Source organism: Pseudophryne corroboree, chromosome 6, assembly GCF_028390025.1.
Source record: "Pseudophryne corroboree isolate aPseCor3 chromosome 6, aPseCor3.hap2, whole genome shotgun sequence".
NCBI lineage: Eukaryota > Metazoa > Chordata > Amphibia > Anura > Myobatrachidae > Pseudophryne > Pseudophryne corroboree.
In genome coordinates this window covers 794,910,637-794,936,013 of record NC_086449.1, presented here as the reverse complement: position 1 = coordinate 794,936,013, position 25,377 = coordinate 794,910,637, and the positions used below count along the sequence as shown (strand labels likewise).

The 25,377-nt window shown below is 48.7% G+C and overlaps 1 protein-coding gene across 1 annotated transcript in view; it reads left to right on the top strand.

Annotated features, from left to right (window-relative positions):
• The first annotated feature begins 17,023 nt into the window (after positions 1-17,023).
• PPARA (peroxisome proliferator activated receptor alpha) overlaps positions 17,024-25,377 on the top strand; it is an 88,837-nt gene continuing 80,483 nt past the window's right edge. Inside the window, exon 1 of the mRNA XM_063928881.1 lies at positions 17,024-17,180. The gene's annotated coding sequence lies outside the window, so the exon portion shown is untranslated. The remainder of the gene's footprint in view (positions 17,181-25,377) is intronic.

Below are 25,377 nucleotides of genomic sequence, written 5' to 3'. Positions count from 1 at the left end.
TACTCTAAGCAGCTCTTTAGGAGAGCCACCTAGATTGCACCCTTCTCGGCCGGGCACAAAGATCTAACTGAGGCTTGGAGGAGGGTCATAGGGGGAGGAGCCAGTGCGCACCACCTGATCCTAAAGCTTTTACTTTTGTGCCCTGTCTCCTGCGGAGCCGCTATTCCCCATGGTCCTGACGGAGTCCCCAGCATCCACTTAGGACGTCAGAGAAATTAACGTTATAGCACAATGTATGAGACGAATGATGCAAAATGCACACTGAATGAGGCAAAATAATGCAGGGAGAAGAGAAAAACACACACACCTCTACACACACACACACACACCTCTACACACACACACACACACACACACACACACACACACACACACACACACACACACACACACACACACACACCTCTACACACCTCCTCATAGGTAGAGGCCTGGCCGGGTCCCGCCGCGGTATTGGGAACGGGTGGAGAGCGGTGCAGTGCGGCAGGGAACGTAGACAGAGAGAGAGCGTCTTGACGCGCGTACAGGGAGGAGGGGGCGTGCTCAGAACAGAGGCCGTTGTACGCACATCAGGACGCTCCTCTCTCTCCTCCTCCTCCGCCGCGCTGCACCGCTCGTCAGACTCCAACCCGTTCCCAATACCGCGGCGGGACCCGGCCTCCATCCCGCTGCCGGTATATGTAGGGGGGGCGTTCGCCCTAATCGCCCCCCGCTAAATTCGCCACTGAGCATACACAGTATTATACCTCATGTACACATCACTGTGCCAGTATTATACCAGTATACACAGTATTATACCTCCTGTACACACCACTGTGCCAGTATTATACCAGTATACACAGTATTATACCTCCTGTACACACCACTGTGCCAGTATTATACCAGTATACACAGTATTATACCTCCTGTACACACCACTGTGCCAGTATTATACCAGTATACACAGTATTATACCTCCTGTACACACCACTGTGCCTGTATTATACCAGTATACACAGTATTATACCTCCTGTACACACCACAGTGCCAGTATTATACCAGTATACACAGTATTATACCTCCTGTACACACCACTGTGCAAATATTATACCACCATACAGACAATGCCAGTATTATACCTCCTGTACACACCACTGTGCCAGTATTATACCAGTATACACAGTATTATACCTCATGTACAAATCACTGTGCCAGTATTATACCAGTATACACAGTATTATACCTCATGTACAAATCACTGTGCCAGTATTATACCAGTATACACAGTATTATACCTCCTGTACACACCACTGTGCCAGTATTATACCAGTATACAGAGTATTATACCTCCTGTACACACCACTGTGCCAGTATTATGCCAGTATACACAGTATTATACCTCCTGTACACACCACTGTACCAGTATTATACCAGCATACATAGTATTATACCTCCTGTACACACCACTGTGCCAGTATTATACCAGTATACAGAGTATTATACCTCCTGTACACACCACTGTGCCAGTATTATGCCAGTATACACAGTATTATACGTCCTGTACACATCACTGTGCCAGTATTATACCAGTATACACAGTATTATACCTCCTGTACACACCACTGTGCCAGTATTATACCAGTATACACAGTATTATACGTCCTGTACACATCACTGTGCCAGTATTATACCAACATACACAGTATTATACCTCCTGTACACACCACTGTGCCCGTATTATACCAGCATACACAGTATTATACCTCCTGTACACACCACTGTGCCAGTATTATACCAACATACACAGTATTATACCTCCTGTACACACCACTGTGCCAATATTATACCAGTATACACAGTATTATACCTCATGTACACACCACTGTGCCAGTATTATACCAGTATACACAGTATTATACGTCCTGTACACATCACTGTGCCAATATTATACCAGTATACACAGTATTATACCTCCTGTACACACCACTGTGCCAGTATTATACCAGTATACACAGTATTATACCTCCTGTACACACCACTGTGCCAGTATTATACCAGTATACACAGTATTATACGTCCTGTACACATCACTGTGCCAATATTATACCAGTATACACAGTATTATACCTCCTGTACACACCACTGTGCCAGTATTATACCAGTATACACAGTATTATACCTCCTGTACACACCACTGTGCCAGTATTATACCAGTATACACAGTATTATACGTCCTGTACACATCACTGTGCCAATATTATACCAGTATACACAGTATTATACCTCCTGTACACACCACTGTGCCAGTATTATACCAGTATACACAGTATTATACCTCATGTACACACCACTGTGCCAGTATTATACCAGTATACACAGTGTTATACCTCATGTACACATCACTGTGCCAGTATTATACCAGTATACACAGTATTATACCTCCTGTACACATCACTGTGCCAGTATTATACCAGTATACACAGTATTATACCTCCTGTTCACATCACTGTGCCAGTATTATACCAGTATACACAGTATTATACCTCCTGTACACACCACTGTGCCAGTATTATACCAGTATACACAGTATTATACCTCCTGTACACACCACTGTGCCAGTATTATACCAGTATACACAGTATTATTCCTCCTGTACACAGCACTGTGCCAGTATTATACCAGTATACACAGTATTATACCTCCTGTACACACCACTGTGCCAGTATTATACCAGTATACACAGTATTATACCTCCTGTACACACCACTGTGCCAGTATTATACCAGTATACACAGTATTATACCTCCTGTACACACCACTGTGCCAGTATTATACCAGTATACACAGTATTATACCTCCTGTACACACCACTGTGCCAGTATTATACCAGTATACACAGTATTATACCTCCTGTACACACCACTGTGCCAGTATTATACCAGTATACACAGTATTATACCTCCTGTACACACCACTGTGCCAGTATTATACCAGCATACACAGCATTATACCTCCTGTACACATCACTGTGCCAGTATTATACCAGTATACACAGTATTATACCTCCTGTACACACCACTGTGCAAATATTATACCACCATACAGATGATAACAATGCCAGTATTATACCTCCTGTACACACCACTGTGCCAGTATTATACCAGCATACACAGTATTATACCTCCTGTACACATCACTGTGCCAGTATTATACCAGTATACACAGTATTATTCCTCCTGTACACAGCAGGGACGTGCAGTCAGGGGAGGCAGGGGAGGCAGTGCCTCCCCTGTGATTAATTATTAAAATAATATAAAGAAGATACTTATGACACATATTCTGTGTCATAAGTATCTTCTTTATTTTATTCTAATAATTGTATGGCCTTCAAGTACTTTGGGAGGCACTGATAGCAGTGCCTCCCGTGGATAATGGGAACGGGACAGAGCGGGGCGGGGCGGGGCCAAGCACGGGGCTGTAAAAGCCCATTAAAAAATATATGGAAAGCGGCACTGAAACAAGTGCCTCGCTGACAGGGACACCACCCCCATGTCAGCGAGGCACCTGTGATTGGACAGCGGATCCAGTGCTGGATCCGCCGTCCAATCACACACATGCGGCGCTGGAGGCGGCGGTCCCGGCGGTGAGTATCGCTGGAGGTAGACGGGAGGGAGCAGTGGCCTTGGAGTGTGTGAGGTTCTCCTCCGTGCTCCCGCTGACCCGAGCGGCAGCGTGCGGCTCTCCCCCTCCTGCGCCCTCCCGCTGACCGGAGCTACTGTCCCTCTCCTCCGGCAGCGTGCGGCTCTCCCCCTCCTGCGCCCTCCCGCTGACCGGAGCTACTGTCCCTCTCCTCCGGCAGCGTGCGGCTCTCGCCCTCCCGCTGACCGGAGCTACTGTCCTTCTCCTCCGGCAGCGTGCGGCTCTCAGCAGGTAGTTAGTGTGTGTGTGTGTGTGTGTTAGTGTGTGTGTGTGTGTGTGTTAGTGTGTGTGTGTGTTAGTGTGTGTGTGTCAGTCAAAGGGGACAACCCTACATGCGTTGCCTGATGCTAATTTTTTTTTTAAGTAACTCGGCTGCACGCACACAAATTAACTATGCTGCCAACGGAAAAACACATTTTTCAAGTTGCACATTCGAAACCCCCCCCCCCCCCCCCCACACACACACACACACCTTCCTGCTTATCCCTGTCATTTGGCATGATCCAAACCCCTGGCGGTCCTTGCTGCGTTGTTGTTGAATTACATTGCAAAGTCATTGCGCATGACTCTGCAGCAGCCCTTCTCTGCTTTTTCCTGCTGCTGCGTCCTGGGCCACCGTCATGGAGAACCGCCACTTGCTGCATCTATTACAAGGTGCTAAAATGCTGGTTTATTGCTGTGTCAGCCTTTGTGTGTGTGTTGTCTTACCAGCTCAATATATTTTCCCCGTATTTAATTAACCCCCAGCCTGCCACGCTGTCACTTGCACCTGTTACACGTGACTTCTGCATGATACCTGCTCTCATAGGTAGCCTATTGGTCCACTGTGGGCACCGTATGTACGAACGTACTGGACCCATCACCTCCGATCATTAAACAATGGCACATATGCCTGGAGGTGACGGGTCCTGTACGTTTGTACATACAGTGCCCATGGTGGAACAATAGGCTACCTATGACAGCAGGTACCGTGACGAAGAAGTCACGTGTAACAGGAGATGCGGAAGCAACTGGCAGCGCAGTAGGCTGAGGATTAATAGAACATACGGGGAAAAGACATCAGGCCGGTAACAGGTTTTACCGCTATATTACTGCTTAGCAGAGGCGTAACTAGGGTTTTTGGAGCCCAGGGCAAGATCAATAATGGCGCCCCCCCCCCCCCCCCCCCAAAAAAAAATAATAATAATTTTTTTCTTAATAAAAATAATAAATTAATAAAATGATAATAAAAAAAAAATACAAAAGGAAAGTATGTGCAGACGCCACCGGTGTCACTGCATATAAAGATGTCAGGGTGTGTATGTATGTGTATGTAGGTGCAGTGGTCGAAGTTGAATTTTTGAAGGTGGAATGAAAGAGTGCAGATAGCAATTATAGCGCGCGCGCTCCGGAAAAGGGGCGCGGTCACTCAAAAGGGGCGTGTCCTTCAGTGTAGTAGGACCCCTTATACTATCTAGTACTGGTGCCCCTTTCACATTATAGCACACGGTATGAGCCGAAATTCACATTATAGCACACAGTATGAGCCGAAATTCACATTGCCCCACACGGCATGAGCCGAAATTCACATTATAGCACACAGTATGAGCCGAAAATAAGAATTTACTTACCGATAATTCTATTTCTCGTAGTCCGTAGTGGATGCTGGGGACTCCGTAAGGACCATGGGGATTAGCGGCTCCGCAGGAGACTGGGCACATCTAAAGAAAGCTTTAGGACTAGCTGGTGTGCACTGGCTCCTCCCCCTATGACCCTCCTCCAAGCCTCAGTTAGGATACTGTGCCCGGACGAGCGTACACAATAAGGAAGGATCTTGAATCCCGGGTAAGACTCATACCAGCCACACCAATCACACCGTATAACTTGTGATCTGAACCCAGTTAACAGCATGATAACAGAGGAGCCTCTAGAAAAGATGGCTCACTACAGCAATAACCCGATCTTTTTGGTAACAATAACTATGTACCAGTATTGCAGACAATCCGCACTTGGGATGGGCGCCCAGCATCCACTACGGACTACGAGAAATAGAATTATCGGTAAGTAAATTCTTATTTTCTCTAACGTCCTAAGTGGATGCTGGGGACTCCGTAAGGACCATGGGGATTATACCAAAGCTCCCAAACGGGCGGGAGAGTGCGGATGACTCTGCAGCACCAATTGAGAGAAACTCCAGGTCCTCCTCAGCCAGGGTATCAATTTTGTAGAATTTTACAAACGTATTTGCTCCTGACCAAGTAGCTGCTCGGCAAAGTTGTAAAGCCGAGACCCCTCGGGCAACCGCCCAAGATGAGCCCACCTTCCTTGTGGAGTGGGCATTTACAGATTTTTTGGCTGTGGCAGGCCTGCCACAGAATGTGCAAGCTGAATTGTACTACAAATCCAACGAGCAATAGTCTGCTTAGAAGCAGGAGCACCCAGCTTGTTGGGTGCATACAGGATAAACAGCGAGTCAGTTTTCCTGACTCCAGCCGTCCTGGATATTTTCAGGGCCCTGACAACATCTAGCAACTTGGAGTCCTCCAAGTCCCTAGTAGCCGCAGGCACCACAATAGGTTGGTTCAGGTGAAACGCTGAAACCACCTTAGGGAGAAACTGAGGACGAGTCCTCAATTCCCCCTGTCCGAATGGAAAATCAGATAAGGGCTTTTACAGGATAAAGCCGCCAATTCTGACACGCGCCTGGCCCCGGCCAGGGCCAACAGCATGACCACTTTCCATGTGAGATATTTTAACTCCACAGATTTAAGTGGTTCAACCCAATGTGACTTTTGGAAACCAAAACCTACATTGAGATCCCAAAGTGCCACTGGAGGCACAAAAGGAGGCTGTATATGCAGTACCCCTTTTACAAACGTCTGAACTTCAGGGACTGAAGCTAGTTCTTTTTGGAAGAAAATTGACAGGGCCGAAATTTGAACCTTAATGGACCCCAATTTCAGGCCCATAGACACTCCTGTTTGCAGGAAATGTAGGAATCGACCCAGTTGAATTTCCTCCGTCGGGCCTTACTGGCCTCGCACCACGCAACATATTTTCGCCAAATGCGGTGATAATGTTTTGCGGTTACATCCTTCCTGGTTTTGATCAGGATAGGGATGACTTCATCCGGAATGCCTTTTTTCCTTCAGGATCCGGCGTTCAACCGCCATGCCGTCAAACGCAGCCGCGGTAAGTCTTGGAACAGACAGGGTCCATGCTGGAGCAGGTCCCTTCTTAGAGGTAGAGGCAACGGATCCTCCGTGAGCATCTCTTGAAGTTCCGGTTACCAATTCCTTCTTGGCCAATCCGGAGCCACGAATATAGTGCTTACTCCTCTCCATCTTATCAATCTCAGTACCTTGGGTATGAGAGGCAGAGGAGGGAACACATACACTGACTGGTACACCCACGGTGTTACCAGAGCGTCTACAGCTATTGCCTGAGGGTCCCTTGACCTGGCGCAATACCTGTCGAGTTTTTCCCAACGGTTTATAATCATGTGGAAGACTTCTGGGTGAAGTCCCCACTCTCCCGGGTGGAGGTCGTGTTGAGGAAGTCTGCTTCCCAGTTGTCCACTCCCGGAATGAATACTGCTGACAGTGCTATCACATGGTTTTCCGCCCAGCGAAAAATCCTTGCAGCTTCTGCCATTGCTCCTGCTTCTTGTGCCACCCTTGTTTGTTTACGTGGGTGACTGCCGTGATGTTGTCCGACTGGATCAACACCGGCTGACCTTGAAGCAGAGGTCTTGCTAAGCTTAGAGCATTGTAAATGGCCCTTAGCTTTAGGATATTTATGTGAAGTGACGTCTCCAGGCTAGACTATAAGCCCTGGATATTCCTTCCCTGTGTGACTGCTCCCCAGCCTCGCAGGCTGGCATCCGTGGTCACCAGGACCCAGTCCTGAATGCCGAATCTGCGGCCCTCTAGAAGATGAGCACTCTGCAACCACCACAGGAGGGACACCCTTGTCCTTGGTGACAGGGTTATCCGCTGATGCATCTGAAGATGCGACTCGGACCATTTGTCCAGCAGGTCCCACTGGAAAGTTCTTGCGTGGAATCTGCCGAATGGGATTGCTTCGTAGGAAGCCACCATTATACCCAGAACCCTTGTGCATTGATGCACTGAGACTTGGCTCGGTTTTAGGAGGTTCCTGACTATCTCGGATAACTCCCTGGCTTTCTCCTCCGGGAGAAACACCTTTTTCTGGACTGTGTCCAGGATCATCCCTAGGAACAGAAGACAAGTCGTCGGAACCAGCTGCGATTTTGGAATATTGAGAATCCAATCGTGCTGCCGCAACACTACCTGAGATAGTGCTACACCGACCTCCAACTGTTCCCTGGATCTTACCCTTATCAGGGAATCGTCCAAGTAAGGGATAACTAATATTCCCTTCCTTCGAAAGAATATCATCATTTCGGCCATTACCTTGGTAAAGACCCGGGGTGCCGTGGACCATCCATACGGCAGCGTCTGAACTGATAGTGACAGTTCTGTACCATAAACCTGAGGTACCCTTGATGAGAAGGGTACATTTTTTACATGAAGGTAAGCATCCTTGATGTCCCGAGACATCATCTTCCAGGTTCGCAATCACTGCTCTGAGTGACTCAATCTTGAATTTGAACCTCTGTATGTAAGTGTTCAAAGATTTTAGATTTATAATCGGTCTCACCAAGCCGTCCGGCTTTGGTACCACAACAGTGTGGAATAATACCCCGTTCCCTGTTGCAGGAGGGGTACCTTGATTATCACCTGCTGGGAATACAGCTTGTGAATGGCTTCCAAAATTATCTCCCTGTCAGAAGGAGACATCGGTAAAGCCGACTTTAGGAAACGGCGAGGGGGAGACGTCTCGAATTCTAATTTGTACCCCTGAGTATCACCTGAAGGATCCAGGGGTCTACTTGCGAGTGAGCCCACTGCGCGCTGAAATTCATTGAGACGGGCCCCCCACCGTGCCTGATTCTGCTTGTAAAGCCCCAGCGTCATACTGAGGGCTTGGCAGAGGCGGGAGAGGGTTTCTGTTCCTGGGAACTGGCTGATTTCTGCAGCCTTTTTCCTCTCCCTCTGTCACGGGGCAGAAAAGAGGAACCTTTTGCCCGCTTGTCCACGAAAAGACTGCGCCTGATAATACGGCGTCTTCTCATGATGAGAGGCGACCTGGGGTACAAACGTGGATTTCCCAGCTGTTGCCGTGGCCACCAGGTCTGAAAGACCGACCCCAAATAACTCCTCCCCTTAATAAGGCAATACTTCCAAATGCCGTTTGGAATACGCATCACCTGACCACTGACGTGTCCATAACCCTCTACTGGTAGAAATGGACAACGCACTTAGACTTGATGCCAGTCGGCAAATATTCCGCTGTGCATCACGCATATATAGAAATGCATCTTTAAAATGCTCTATAGGCAATAATATACTGTCCCTATCTAAGGTAACAATATTTTCAGTCAGGGAATCCGACCACGGCAACCCAGCACTGCACATCCAGGCTGAGGCGATTGCTGGTCGCAGTATAACACCAGTATGTGTGTAATACATTTTAGGATATCCTCCTGCTTTCTATCAGCAGGATCCTTAAGGGCGGCCATCTCAGGAGAGGGTAGAGCCCTTGTTCTTACCAGCGTGTGAGCGCTTTATCCACCCTTTCATTGCCTCAATCATGTAACGTGTGGCCCTACTGGAAGTCACATTTGTCTCTTCACCGTCGACACTGGAGTCAGTATCCGTGTCGGTGTCTATATCTGCCATCTGAGGTAACGGGCGCTTTAGAGCCCCTGACGGCCTATGAGACGTCTGGACAGGCACAAGCTGAGTAGCCGGCTGTCTCATGTCAACCACTGTCTTTTATACAGAGCTGACACTGTCACGTAATTCTTCCAACAGTTCATCCACTCAGGTGTCGACCCCCTAGGGGGTGACATCACTATTACAGGCAATCTGCTCCGTCTCCACATCATTTTTCTCCTCATACATGTCGACACCAACGTACCGACATACAGCACACACACAGGGAATGCTTTGATAGAGGACAGGACCCCACTAGCCCTTTGGGGAGACAGAGGGAGAGTTTGCCAGCACACACCAGAGCGCTATATATATACAGGGATAACCTTATATAAGTGTTTTTCCCCTTATAGCTGCTGTATTGTTTATACTGCGCCAATTAGTGCCCCCCTCTCTTTATTTAACCCTTTCTGTAGTGTAGTGACTGCAGGGGAGAGACAGGGAGATTCCCTCCAACGAAGCTGTGAGGGAAAATGGCGCCAGTGTGCTGAGGAGATAGGCTCCGCCCCCTTATCGGCGGCCTTATCTCCCGTTTTTTGTGTATTTTTGGCATGGGTTAAATGCATCCATATAGCCCAGGGGCTATATGTGATGCATCTTTTGCCATTTAAGGTATTTTTATTGCGTCTCAGGGCGCCCCCACCCAGCGCCCTGCACCCTCAGTGACCGGAGTGTGAAGTGTGCTGAGAGCAATGGCGCACAGCTGCGGTGCTGTGCGCTACCTTTTTGAAGACAGGACGTCTTCTGCCGCCGATTTTCCGGATCTCTTCAGGCTTCTGGCTCTGTAAGGGGGCCGGCGGCGCGGCTCTGGGACCCATCCAGGCTGGGCCTGTGATCGTCCCTCTGGAGCTAATGTCCAGTAGCCTAAGAAGCCCAATCCACTCTGCACGCAGGTGAGTTCGCTTCTTCTCCCCTTAGTCCCTCGATGCAGTGAGCCTGTTGCCAGCAGGACTCACTGAAAATAAAAAACCTAAAACTAACTTTTCACTAAGCAGCTCAGGAGAGCCACCTAGTGTGCACCCTTCTCGTTCGGGCACAGAAATCTAACTGAGGCTTGGAGGAGGGTCATAGGGGGAGGAGCCAGTGTACACCAGCTAGTCCTAAAGCTTTCTTTAGATGTGCCCAGTCTTCTGCGGAGCCGCTAATCCCCATGGTCCTTACGGAGTCCCCAGCATCCACTTAGGACGTTAGAGAAATTCACATTACCCCACATGGTATGAGCCAAAATTCACATTATAGCACATGGTATGAGCCGAAATTCACATTATAGCACACGGTATGAGCCAAAATTCACATTACTCCACATGGTATGAGCCAAAATTCACATTTCCCCACATGGTATGAGCCGAAATTCACATTACAGCACACGGTATGAGCCGAAATTCACATTACAGCACACGGAATGAGCCAAAATTCACATTACCCCACATAGTATGAGCCGAAATTCACATTATAGCACACGGTATTAGCCAAAATTCCCATTATAGCACATGATATGAGCCAAAATTCCCATTATAGAGTTAGGGGATCCTACCCCCAGAATTAACATGGCCTGTGGGGCACTATGATGAGGGGAGCCCACCCCCTTAATAGACTAATTGCAGAGTTTAGCAGCGGAAGGGCTGCAGCGGTTTCTCACCCCAAGCTGCGGCGCTTCTGCCACCTCCGACACTCCACATCTTCGGTACCACCCGGGATGCAGAGCACCGCACCGGGTATGCACCCTTTTCAGTGTGGTCTGCTGCGCTCCGAAGGGGTTCTTGTTTCATGCTGCAGGATCCCGATGTGCGCCTTCCTCCCCACTGTTACTGTCACGGTAAGCATTAGTATCGTTTACCGCAGAGGCCATTTTCTGAGGCATATGTGTTAAACCTCAGGAACTGAGATGCCCTTCTCACCATACAGCTGTGTGGCCGAGCCGGGCGGGGGGACAGCCAGCAGCAGCATGCCGGATATCAGCAGCAGAGGGTGCGGGCTGTACATACTTGAGGCAGCTGGATATTCAACAGTGCTGAAAGCCTCCGGAGCCCGCACCCCCGGAGCTGCAGTACACCGGCAGAGGACACCCATCCCCCGAACCCTGCGTAGCCCAAAGCCGGAGATCAGCAGCATGTTGAACGCGGAAGCAGAAGCTGCTTATTGCCGGTCAGCATGCTGCTGATCTCCGGCTTTGGGCTCCGCATGTGCATTACAGCCCCCACCCTCGGCTGCTGATATCCGGCATGCTGCCCCTGCTGCTGGCTTTCCACCCGCCCGGCTCGCCCACCCAGCTGGATGGTGAGTGAGAAGGGCATCTCAGTGCCCGTGGTTTAATACATATCTCTCCTCGGTAAATGGCCATTAGTACATCCCACACACACTGATTACACACACACAGACTGGCCACCCCCAAATCCTACACACACCCACTCAGACTACACACACACACATTCTCATACTTTCCTCTCCCCCACACACACACTGGACTGCAAAAATTTACACACACTGACACTGTTCCACACACACACAATTAACACACACTCACACTGTCCCACACACACAATTAACACACACGCACACTGTCCCACACACCAGTGGCGTGCGGTGAGGTCAGTGGCGTGTGGTGAGGCACTACAGCCATAATGTCCGCCGAATCCTGCCGATGACCCCTACCGCCACCGAGCCAATGCCCGCCACTGCCTCTGAGCCGATGCCCGCTGCCACCACCAATGGCTTACAAACTCGCCCACCATCAACTGACCCAGCCCTCCGCCACTAATTTGCAACTCAGTCCAAAGTCGCCAATGCCCGCTGCATGCCTGCTCATCATACTTGTGATATATTGTACATTTTTATAGAAAAAAATAATAATCAGTGTTTGGGACTGGGAAGGGAGTGGGAGGAGGACATGAATGCAATTTTGTTGTCCAGGGTTTCCATTAACTTAATGGAGAAGGGTCTGAATGGGTTAAAAATGTAAAAAAAAACTGCGTGAGGTCCCCCTCCTAAGTATAACCAGCCTCAAGCTCTTTGAGCTGGTCCTGGTTGTTTAAATACTGGGAAAAAATTGGACAGGGGTTCCCCGTATTTAGACAACCAGCATCGGGCTCTTAGTCCGGTCCTGGTTCCAAAAATACGGGGGACAAAAGATGTAGGGGTCCCCCCGTATTTTTAAAACCAGCACCGGGCTCCACTAGCCAGGGACATAATGCCACAGCCGGGGGACACATTTATGTAGGTCCCTGCGGCCGTGGCATTACCCCCCCAACTAGTCACCACTGGCCGGGGTTCCCTGGAGGAGTGGGGACCCCTTAAATCAAGGGGTCACCCCCCCTCCAGGCACCCAAGGGCCAGGGGTGAAGCCCGAGGCTGTCCCCCCCATCCGTGGGCTGTGGATGGGAGGCTGATAGCCATGTAAGTAAAAAAAGAATATTGTTTTTTGTTGTGGAACTACAAGGCCCAGAAAGCCTCCCCCGCTTGCTGGTACTTGGAGAACCTCAAGTACCAACATGCAGGGAAATAACGGGCCCGCCGGTACCTGTAGTTCTACAACAGAAAAAATACCCAAATACAAACACAACTCACACACCGTGAAAGTAAAAATTTATTAAAGCACACTGACACACTTATACATACTTACCTATATCCCACGCCGGTCACGTCCACTTGTCCAGTAGAATCCAATAGGGGTAGCTGTAAAAATGAGAGACAGATTACTTACCTACATCCCACGCTGGTCACGTCCACTTGTCCAGTAGAATCCAGTAGGGGAATCTGTAAAAATGAGAGACAGATTACTTACCTACATCCCACGCCGGTCACGTCCACTTGTCCAGTAGAATCCAATAGGGGTACCTGTGAAAATGAGAGAGAGATTACTTACCTACATCCCACGCCGATCACGTCCACTTGTCCAGTAGAATCCAATAGGGGTACCTGTAAAAATGAGAGACAGATTACTTACCTACATCCCACGCCGGTCACGTCCACTTGTCCAGTAGAATTCAATAGGGGTACCTGTAAAAATGAGAGACAGATTACTTACCTACATCCCACGCCGGTCACGTCCACTTGTCCAGTAGAATCCAATAGGGGTACCTGTAATAATGAGAGACAGATTACTTACCTACATCCCACGCCGGTCACGTCCACTTGTCCAGTAGAATTCAATAGGGGTACCTGTAAAAATGAGAGACAGATTACTTACCTACATCCCACGCCGGTCACGTCCACTTGTCCAGTAGAATCCAATAGGGGTACCTGTAAAAATGAGAGACAGATTACTTACCTACATCCCACGCCGGTCACGTCCACTTGTCAGTAGAATTCAATAGGGGTACCTGTAAAAATTAAAATGATACTTACAAACTGCAATCCACAGGAGGAGAGAGAGAGAGAGAGAGAGAGAGGGGGGGGGGGGGGGGAGACTAGCCTGCTGCTGCTGCTGGGGAGACCGGCACACACTGCAGGGCCACGACGGGAGGACGGAGCCGGCGGAGGAGGTGGAGAGCCGCACACCGCCGCTCCTGTCGGCGGAGGAGGACGGGGCGCACACTACAGACGCCAATAACCGCCGGGACAATTAACACACACACACAATTAACACACGCACACTGTCCCACACACAATTAACACACACGCACGCACACTGTCCCACACACACAAATAACACACGCACACTGTCCCACACACACAAATAAAACACACGCACACTGTCCCACACACACAATTAACACACACGCACACTGTCCCACACACACACAATTAACACACTCACACTGTCCCCCACACACACAATTAACACACTCACACTGTCCCACACATACACAATTAACACACACGCACACTGTCCCACACACACACAATTAACACGCACTCAAAACTGTCCCACACACACAATTAACACACTCACTGTCACACACACACAATTAACAAACACGCACTGTCCCACACACACAATTAACACACTCACACTGTCACACACACACACACACACACACACACACACACACACACACACACTCAAACTGTCCCACACACACAATTAACACACTCACACTGTCCCACACACACACAATTAACACACACGCACTGTCCCACACACAACACACACGCACACTGTCCGACACACACACAATTAACACACACACACTTAACACACACACATACAAAATGTCCCGCACCCCCTTCCCGCTCACCTGCACTCACTGCTGTTCAGGGGCCGCACACCCCCCCCCCCCAGGTCGCGCACGCGCATGCACGCACCTCCGTGGTCGCGATCATGCACGCGATCGCGTACACAGTCACTTTGCAGGGGGGAGTAGGGGGAGGCTCCTGGCTGCCGCTGCCTGTCTATTGTGACAGGCACAGCAGCCGGGGAGACAGGGAAAGCGCCGCGGGTAGCGCCGGCGGAATCCCTGAAGCATGGGGCGAGTGGGCCGTGCAGGTGCCGGTGGCGCCCCCCTCTGTTGGGGCTGCCATGGCGCCCAGGGCACGTGCCCTGCTCGCCCCGTGCTAGATACGCCTCTGCTGCTTAGTACATCCCGCCCTTACACTCTCTCTCTCTCTCAGTTTGTAAGTATAATGTTAATTTTTACAGGTACCCCTACCCTATTGGATTCTACTGGACAAGTGGACGTGACTGGCGTGGGCTGTAGGTAAGTAATCTCTCTTGCATTTTTACAGGTACCCCTATTGGATTCTACTGGACTAGTGGACGTGACCAGCGTGGGATGTAGGTAAGTATGTGTGAGTGTGTTTTAATAAATGTTTACTTTCACGGTGTGTGAGTTGTGTTTTTATTTGGGTATTTTTGTTGTTGTAGAACTACAGGTATCTGCGGGCCCGTTATTTCCCCGCATGCTGGTACTTGAGGTTCTCCAAGTACCAGCAAGCGGGGGAGGCTTGCTGGGCCTTCTAGTTCCACAACAAAAAACAATATTCTTTTTTTTACACACATGGCTATCAGCCCGGCACCCACCGCCCAGGGGTGCTGGGGACAGCCTCGGGCTTCACCCCTGGCCCTTGGGTGCCTGGAGGGGGGGGGGCGACCCCTTGATTTAAGGGGTCCCCACTCCTCCAGGGAACCCCGGCCAGTGGTGACTAGTTGGGGAGGTAATGTTACGGCCGCAGGGACCTACATAAATGTGTCCCCCGGCTGTGGCATTATGTCCCTGGCTAGTGGAGCCCGGTGCTGGTTTCAAAAATACGGGGGACCCCTACATCTTTTGTCCCCCGTATTTTTGGAACCAGGACCGGACTAAGAGCCCGATGCTGGTTGTCTAAATACGGGGAACCCCTGTCCAATTTTTTCCCAGTATTTAAACAACCAGGACCAGCTCAAAGAGCCCGAGGCTGGTTATACTTAGGAGGGGGACCTCACGCAGTTTTTTTTTTTTTTACATTTTTTTAACCAATTCAGACCCTCCCCTATTAAGTTAATGGAAGCCCTGGACAACAAAATTGCAAAATGTTTAATTTTTTTTCTATAAAAATGTACAATATAGAACAAGTATGATGAGCACGCAGGCAGAAGGCATTGGCGGCATCGGACTGAGATGCAAATTAGTGGAGGAGGCCTGGGTCAGTTGATGGTGGGCGAGTTTGTAAGCCATTGGCGGTGGCAGCGGGCATTGGCTCAGAGGCAGTAGCGGGCATTGGCTCAACGGCGGTAGGGGTCATCGGCAGGATGTGGCAGACATTATGGCTGTAGTGCCTCACCAGCCACTGACCTCACCGCACGCCACTGGTACACAGCACTGTGCCAGTATTATACCAGTATACACAGTATTATACCTCCTGTACACACCACTGTGCAAATATTATACCACCATACAGACAATGCCAGTATTATACCTCCTGTACACACCACTGTGCCAGTATTATACCAGTATACACAGTATTATACCTCCTGTACACACCACTGTGCCAGTATTATACCAGTATACACAGTATTATACCTCCTGTACACACCACTGTACCAGTATTATACCAGCATACATAGTATTATACCTCCTGTACACACCACTGTGCCAGTATTATACCAGTATACACAGTATTATACCTCATGTACACATCACTGTGCCAGTATTATACCAGTATACACAGTATTATACCTCCTGTACACACCACTGTGCCAGTATTATACCAGTATACACAGTATTATACCTCCTGTACACACCACTGTGCCAGTATTATACCAGTATACACAGTATTATACCTCATGTACACACCACTGTACCAGTATTATACCAGCATACATAGTATTATACCTCCTGTACACATCACTGTGCCAGTATTATACCAGTATACACAGTATTATACCTCATGTACACACCACTGTGCCAGTATTATACCAGTATACAGAAAGGGTCAGGATTGTACCTCATGTACAGTACACATCATCGTGCCAGTATTACACCAGTATACAGACTATGCCAGGACTATGCCTCCTGTGCACATGAGTGTGCCAGAACCATGCCCAGCTGGTGTTACTAGTTGCCAGGTCCCAGTCACCTCCTTCCCCGGGAGCGGCCAATGACAGCGGCCGGGCTGGGAGGTGTGTGAGGGGGACAGGACTTTGCCTCCTCCCCGGCCCGGGCGTCACATCCGCTGCTGTCACAGGACAGCACAAACAAGGACGAACCGGGAGAGAAGGAGACCTGACCCAGCACCGGGGACACCTGCATCCGGGACACCTGCACCGCGGCCAGTGCATGCATCTGTCGGGCTGCTGTACATGAGGTGAGACTGAGGCTTATATCCCTGAGGACAGGTCTCCTGCAGCGCTGCAATGCTGTGTATAGTAACACTCATTCACCCCCATGGCTGCATGGTGCCTGTGTGTATACTAACACCCCCCCCCCCCCCCCTGAGCTAACTAATATATGTATTATACATTGTATGCATGCTTAGGAGTGGCTGCATGGTGCCTGTGTGTATACTAACACACACATCCACCCCCTGTGCTGACTGATATATGTATTATACATTGTATGCATGCCCAGGAGTGGCTGCATGGTGCCTGTGTGTATACTAACACCCCCCGTGCTAACTAGTATATGTATTATACATTGTATGCATGGTGCCTGTGTGTATACTAACACACACATCCACCCCCTGTGCTGACTGATATATGTATTATACATTGTATGCATGCCCAGGAGTGGCTGCATGGTGCCTGTGTGTATACTAACACCCCCCCCCCCCCGTGCTAACTAGTATATGTATTATACATTGTATGCATGGTGCCTGTGTGTATACTAACACACACATCCACCCCCTGTGCTGACTGATATATGTATTATACATTGTATGCATGCCCAGGAGTGGCTGCATGGTGCCTGTGTGTATACTAACACACACACATCCACCCCCCTGTGCTAACTAATATATGTATTCTACATTGTATGCATGGCCAGGAGTGGCTGCATGGTGCCTGTGTGTATACTAACACCACCCCCACCCCCCGTGCTAACTAGTATATGTATTATACATTGTATGCATGCCCAGGAGTGGCTGCATGGTGCCTGTGTGTATACTACCACCCACATCTCCCCCCCCCCCCCCAGTTTTGACTATTAAATGTATTATACATTGTATGCATTTCCAGGAGTGGGTGCATGTGTGTATACTAACACACACACACACACACACACACACACACACACACACACACACACACACACATTTTAAGGTTCAGATGTCGGACACAGTGCAGAACCCCTGGTGCACCCTTCCTAATGCATAATCATGCACTTGGAGGGGCTTAAATAGCATACTTTGGACCATAAAGACATGTCAGTACCTGGAGCTATCAGTGATGTGGGAGAGGTACCTGGAGGATCAGTGATGTCGGACAGGTACCTGGAGGTATTAGTTGTGTGGGAGAGGTACCTGGAGGTATAAATGACATGGGACAGGTACCTGGAGGTATAAATGACGTGGGACAGGTACCTGGAGGTATAAATGACGTGGGAGAGGTACCTGGAGGTATCAATGATGTGGGAGAGGTACCTGGAGGTATCAATGATGTGGGAGAGGTACCTGGAGGTGTAAATGATGTGGGAGAGGTACCTGGAGGTGTAAATGATGTGGGAGAGGTACCTGGAGGTGTAAATGATGTGGGGAGAGGTACCTGGAGGTGTAAATGATGTGGGGAGAGGTACCTGGAGGTATCAGTGATGTGGGAGAGGTACCTGGAGGTATCAGTGATGTGGGAGAGGTACCTGGAGGTATAAATGACGTGGGAGAGGTACCTGGAGGTATAAATGACGTGGGAGAGGTACCTGGAGGTATAAATGACGTGAGAGAGGTACCTGGAGGTATAAATGATGTGAGAGAGGTACCTGGAGGTATAAATGATGTGAGAGAGGTACCTGGAGGTATAAATGATGTGAGAGAGGTACCTGGAGGTATAAATGATGTGAGGGAGGTACCTGGAGGTATAAATGATGTGAGAGAGGTACCTGGAGGTATAAATGATGTGGGAGAGGTACCTGGAGGTATAAATGATGTGGGAGAGGTACCTGGAGGTATAAATGATGTGGGAGAGGTACCTGGAGGTATAAATGATGTGAGAGAGGTACCTGGAGGTATAAATGATGTGAGAGAGGTACCTGGAGGTATAAATGATGTGAGAGAGGTACCTGGAGGTATAAATGATGTGAGAGAGGTACCTGGAGGTATAAATGATGTGAGAGAGGTACCTGGAGGTATAAATGATGTGAGAGAGGTACCTGGAGGTATAAATGATGTGAGAGAGGTACCTGGAGGTATAAATGATGTGAGAGAGGTACCTGGAGGTATAAATGATGTGAGAGAGGTACCTGGAGGTATAAATGATGTGAGAGAGGTACCTGGAGGTATAAATGATGTGAGAGAGGTACCTGGAGGTATAAATGATGTGAGAGAGGTACCTGGAGGTATAAATGATGTGAGAGAGGTACCTGGAGGTATCAGTGATGTGAGAGAGGTACCTGGAGGTATCAGTGATGTGGGAGAGGTACCTGGAGGTATAAATGACGTGGGAGAGGTACCTGGAGGTATAAATGACGTGGGAGAGGTACCTGGAGGCATTGTACCCCAAAATGCTGGAAATTCTTGATGACAGACGCTTGCTTGCGTTTTCCCACCACTAATAAAGAGTACAAAAATCATCCACTTGAGACCCTCCAGTGCTTTCCTTATGGCCACTGACAGCCTTCTATATGGTCCTGCTTTCTCCCTTGCTACTATTTGGGGTCCTGGACGGCTTCCCCACTTTCTCAAGCAGTTTTCCCAGTTTGCTTTCTGTAGATAAGCCGGACAACCTCGCCGCGGGTACCGGGAATCGTTACTTCTAATTGGATCTCGCATTTCTTGTGTGTGTGTGTGTGTGTGTGTGTGTGTGTATGTACTCATGCGATGTACGGGAGTTTCTTGAAACAAACTCACCCCTAATTGCATTGACCCGATAATGGTCTTTTATGAGAAAATGTAAAAAGAGCATCTTTTCCTTACAGTTTGTAGTAACCATAACCTTGGAGTGAAAAGAACGTTTATATGTGTAAAAGTGATTGCCTTGTTCTTTTACATTATGGGGGTCATTCCGAGTTGCTCGCTCGTTGCCGATTTTCGCTATACTGCGATTAGTCGCTAACTGTGCATGCGCAAGGTTCGCAGAGCGCATGCGCTTAGTTATTTTACACAATAGTTAGGTATTTTACTCACGGCATAACAAAGCTTTTTCATCGCTGTGCTGATCGTAGTGTGATTGACAGGAAGTGGGTGTTTCTGGGCGGAAACTGGCCGTTTTATGGGAGTGTGCGGAAAAACGCAGGCGTTCGAGTTGCAAAACGCAGGAGTGGCTGGAGAAACATGGGAGTGGTTGGGCAAACGCTGGGTGTGTTTGTGACGTCAAACCAGGAACGAAAAGGACTGAGCTGGTCGCAATGGCTGAGTAAGTCTGGAGCTACTCAGAAACTGCTAAGAAATTTCTATTCGCAATTCTGCTATGCTAAGATACACTCCCAGAGGGCGGCCGCCTAGCGTGTGCAATGCTGCTAAAAGCAGCTAGCGAGCGAACAACTCGGAATCACCCCCTATATACAGTGTGAGATCATTACTGAAGTCCTGTTTTACTGCTTCCTCTGTCAGTCTGCAGACTGTCCACAATAAAAGTGCAGTGCTCAGGAACATGGTATCGCACAGTCTGGGTGTGGGAGCTGCCACTCCTGTGCACACACAGTCTGCAGTCTGTATGCCGAGTACATCCCCCCACCGTGCACTCCTAACCCTTCACTTCTACAGGAAACCCCCCTCCCTCACACAACTGGTTGTGGATGTGAGTTCCAAGCTCAGACATGAAACCTAAGCCTAGGACTCTTCCCATGAATGCAGATTGTGTACATTCTACAATACATCACTCATAACCTGTATAAGACGCACTGATTTCATAACAAGTTCCCCTGTAATACCACAAAGTTCTGTATACTACACCTGCTAGGATCATGTGTCCGGCAAAGTAATGTCATTACTCTTAAAGTGGGTACACACTAGTAGATATATCTGCAGATCAATTGATCTGCAGATATATCTATGGACGGATCGGGCAGTGTGTTCAGCATACACACTGCCTGATCCGTCGGGGACTGACGTCATGAACTGGGCGGGCGTGTACACACGCCCGCCCAGTTCAGCTGTTAATCACCGCCGGCCGCCGCAGCATGTGTACGGGCGGTCGGCCGACCGCCGCGCACACACAGCGACGCGCCAATATATCGGTAGATATATTGGCCGACGGATGTGCTGCGCGGCCGACGCGATACGTCTGTGAACGACGGAGTTCACAGACGTATCGGCCGTACACACTGGCCGACGGTCCCGCGTTATATTGCCCGTTCAAGAGAACGGCCGATATATCGACCAGTGTGTACGGGCCTTCAGTCGTGTGTTATTGTGGTGTTGCCAATTTGTTTGTCATTCATTGGTTATGTTCTATGAACATGTAAAATAGGCATCTGTGATCAGAGGGGGTTGGGTCAGCATACTGGGGAGCGCAAGAAGCCCCTTGCGGGCTCGCTGCACTGGCAATCGTATTCCCACTTTATTGGTATCATGGACACCCACGAGTGGGAATAGTCCGACTGTCAGGATTCTTAGTGGGCGGGATGTAGGGGGAGGTATTGTGAGACCAGCGGTCACATAACTACATCTCGATCAGAGGAATGCAACCGCCGACTGTCTTTATGTGGTGGAACTACAAGTCCTAGCATGTGCTGCCAGCCAAAAGTCGTTCTTCAGTGAGACTGTCTAGGACAGGGGACTCTGTCCTCCTGGTACGCTAACAGTTCAGGTTTTAAGGATATCCGTGCCTAGACGGTATAATCACACTGAGGTACTAATTAAGTGACCTGTGCTTAAACATGGATATCCTTAAAACCTGGACTGTTGAGCTTTGAGGGCCCAGTATGGGAAACACTGCTGTAGGAGCAATTTTGAGTCTCGCCAGATGAGCAGTGCTGCTAATGGATTAGATCCGTTCTTATTGCAGTTTGGTTGAAATCCACAAAATTAGCTGACGAGACTTGCGCCGGTTCCTGCTCAGAAAGCCTGCAGTCCTTGCTAAACAGGGTAGTACTCTGGTAGATTGTGGGTGATCGTTTGGATCGTCATACATACCGCATTTGAAAATAAAATAATATGTATGAAAGGCTGTGTCTTACTGATCTTAATGACCTGCATTAAATACCTGGAGCGTTTCTAGGTCACTAAATATGTATATCATGCACTCTTTCACCCTGCCGTAGCTGGCTGCCGTCTCAGATGGGAAGTGCTTCTCTAGTGAACCCAGCGTTCTATATTAGGTGCACAGTAATTCCTGGGCTGAGCACCTGTCTCCTACATGCTGTGTAGGCAGACGTTGTGGGCCTGTGTCAGAAGTGGGCGCTATGCCGATCTTTGTGCAGTTGGCCTATGATTTTTGTATGCGCATGCCTCTGAGTCGCAATGGTTTGTCGGCGGCGTTCGCAAATCAAATTTGGGCTCCTAGAATAGGAATTTCAGTATGCGTTCCTGGGAGCGCAAGTGTGTCGTGGCCAGCATCTGCGTCTAAAGACATCGTTGTAATGGTCCCAGGGCTGTGACGGACGCTCGGTATGGCCGTAGACGTTTGATGCTGTGAAAGCCGTGGTACCGATGGGGGTGTCTTTGTACGCAGGCGGCAGATTACAGACGTGTATAAACTCCGTCGGCTGAGGCGTTAGAATGTTCGCAGTAATGCTGTGTACATGGACGCAGTCATGCTTGCTATAGCATCAAACCTCTCAGGTCAGGTCCTGTCCAGATCCTGTGCAGGCTAAACCTATAGGGACAATTTTGTCTGTTCACTTGAAATGAATGACCTCACCGAGGCATGAGCCACTTTATGGCTCAGTGAGGTTCTTTGTTTTAGCAGCCTGTATTCTCCCAAATGTTGCTTCGGTCCATGCAAATGTGGAAAATATTAGAAATTTATTTTTGCCTAATACTGTAATTTGGTATTTTAGTTATTGTGTTAGAGGTTGTTGTATTAATACTTTTGTTTTGCTGGTTCTTCTCTAGAACTTGTGCTGGGACCAGCTTGGTTTCTTCTGTACCCAATGTGGCATCAGCCATATTGGGGATGGGAGATGTATCAAACCTCCCAGACAGATAAACTGGAGATTGGGATGATTTAGGTGGTCACCATTCATGGTACTATTGGTTGCTATCCTCTATGGCAGTGATGGCTAACCTTGACACTCCAGCTGTTGTTGAACTACACATCCCAGCATGCCATGCTACAGTTTTGCTATTTGGCCTTGCTAAATCTGATGCAGGGCATGCTGGAATGTGTAGTTCAACAACAGCTGGAGTGTCAAGGTTAGCCATCACTGCTCTATGGTATAAAACTATCTGCAAGGGAACCATTGATGGTTTCACTCACTGGTGGCCATCCCTGCTTTACTATTAACTGGGCTGTGGGCCAATCAGATTCTGGGGGTGGGGCTTCACAAGATGGGGGTGGAGCTAGGCTATGTGCCTTGGCACCTTGTATGGAAAAAAAAAACCTGTTAGTCCTGTACCGTTTGATTCTCCCATATCGATGGCAAAAGTATTCAATATCGAGCATAGACCATCGATGACTCTGAATCATTGATGGTCAATGGCTATCCCTAATTGGAGAAGCTACCTATAGCAGCCAATCATTGTCTAGCATAGTCTACACAATGACCTAAGTTAATTAGTTGCTATGGGTAATATCTCTCTCTGTATGGTCCCTATATCTCTCTCTGAGGTTAACCCCCCCCCCAATATTTTATATTTTTGAGAAATAAGATATTTTGTTCAGACAATGGCTGAATGCAAGTAGAACTGGTCACAGTAGGATCTTGGAATTCTTCTCTGGTTAATCACCAGTCAATTAATGGAAATTCTTTACATTGTTAAACTAACTGACCCATAGGAGAGATTTTACCAATAGTTAGGGTTGGAGTTCCAGTCGTGCAGAAATATATCATCCTGGCTGAGCTCTGTAATTGCACATTTATCTCCTGGATTTGAAAGTCCTGGCTATCCGAGTCTGCGCAGATATGCCAGATCAGGGCAGGGGGTTTGGATGTAAGTGTGACGCCATTGCTATTACTTATGGTACTTGTAAAAACTTTGTTGAGCATGGCTCCTCCACTGAACTTCTCCCTAATATTTGTGGTTGTCCATGTATTTTCCCAATTATATATTTCAGATAGAGTTTGATTAAAAATGTACTAATGGAGCTCAAGTATTAAAGCCTTCTCCCTGATTTGGTCAATGGTAACCCACCATAAGTGTTTTTTTTTTTTTTTTTTTGGGTGGTGATATTTGAACCGTGTAACAACTTAAAAGCTATGGTTTTTTTCCTAGAGACTTTCATTTTTTTTGTCCGACCTGCACGAACTCTTCTTTCTTAATTATCGTGAACACTGTAAATATTAGAAAGACTTTGAGTTCCTTATTTGTGTAATAAAACATGGGACATTTGCCCTGCGTGCAGCACGTTCCAAAGTCGGAGGTGCCTGGGGAGAGTAACGCGTTTCAGGAAGAGAGGAACCTTTTATGTTTGGGTGGTTCTCCAAGTGAAGATGTTACGGAGTAGCAGCTAAAGGAGGAAATAATTCTGTATAGGAGGAAATAATTCTGTATAGTGATGCAATGGATATTTACCAATATTGCACAGCTGGCCGTGAGGGTGATGACTTGGGCCAATCTTCCCAAGTCATGCTTCCCAAAATTGCCGTGTTTGCAAATGTAAAAGGTTGACTCGGGTGACTTAACCGCAATACATTGGTTTGTGCTGCCTTACATCTGCTGATGTGTTAGTCTGCCCCTACCTTTTTAAAATACCTTATCCGTGAGCGGGAGAGACCTCTCAACGGGGTGTAGTAGGGTATGCCGGCGGCCGGGCTCCCGGCGGCCAGCATACTGGTGCCGGAATTCCGACCGCCGGCATACCGACAGCTGGGCGAGCGCAAATGAGCCCCTTGCGGCCTCGCTGACGCTATCTATTCTCCCTCCAGGGGATTCATGGGGGTCGATTTCTATTCGGCAACTTAAGAATAGCGCCGGGAATTAGCTCCCGACGCTATTCAATTCAGCTCCAGTTAAGTCGGCGATGTCCCGTTCTCGCCGACTTAACAGGTAGTTTTGTCGGGAGAACGGGCATTCTCCGACTTAACTCCCCGGCGCGAGGCTGATTCCCGACAGAATCAGCCTCGCCCCGGCCGCGAGGCAGCACTTTTGTCGGGTTTCTTCTCTCATCCCCCGGGGATGAGAGAAGAATTCCCGACAATTGCGGGTCACTAGCAGCTGAATTGAATAGCGTCGGGAGCTAATTCCAGGCGCTATTCTTAAGTTGCCGAATAGAATCGACCCCAAGAACCCCCAAAAGGGAGAAAAGGTGTCG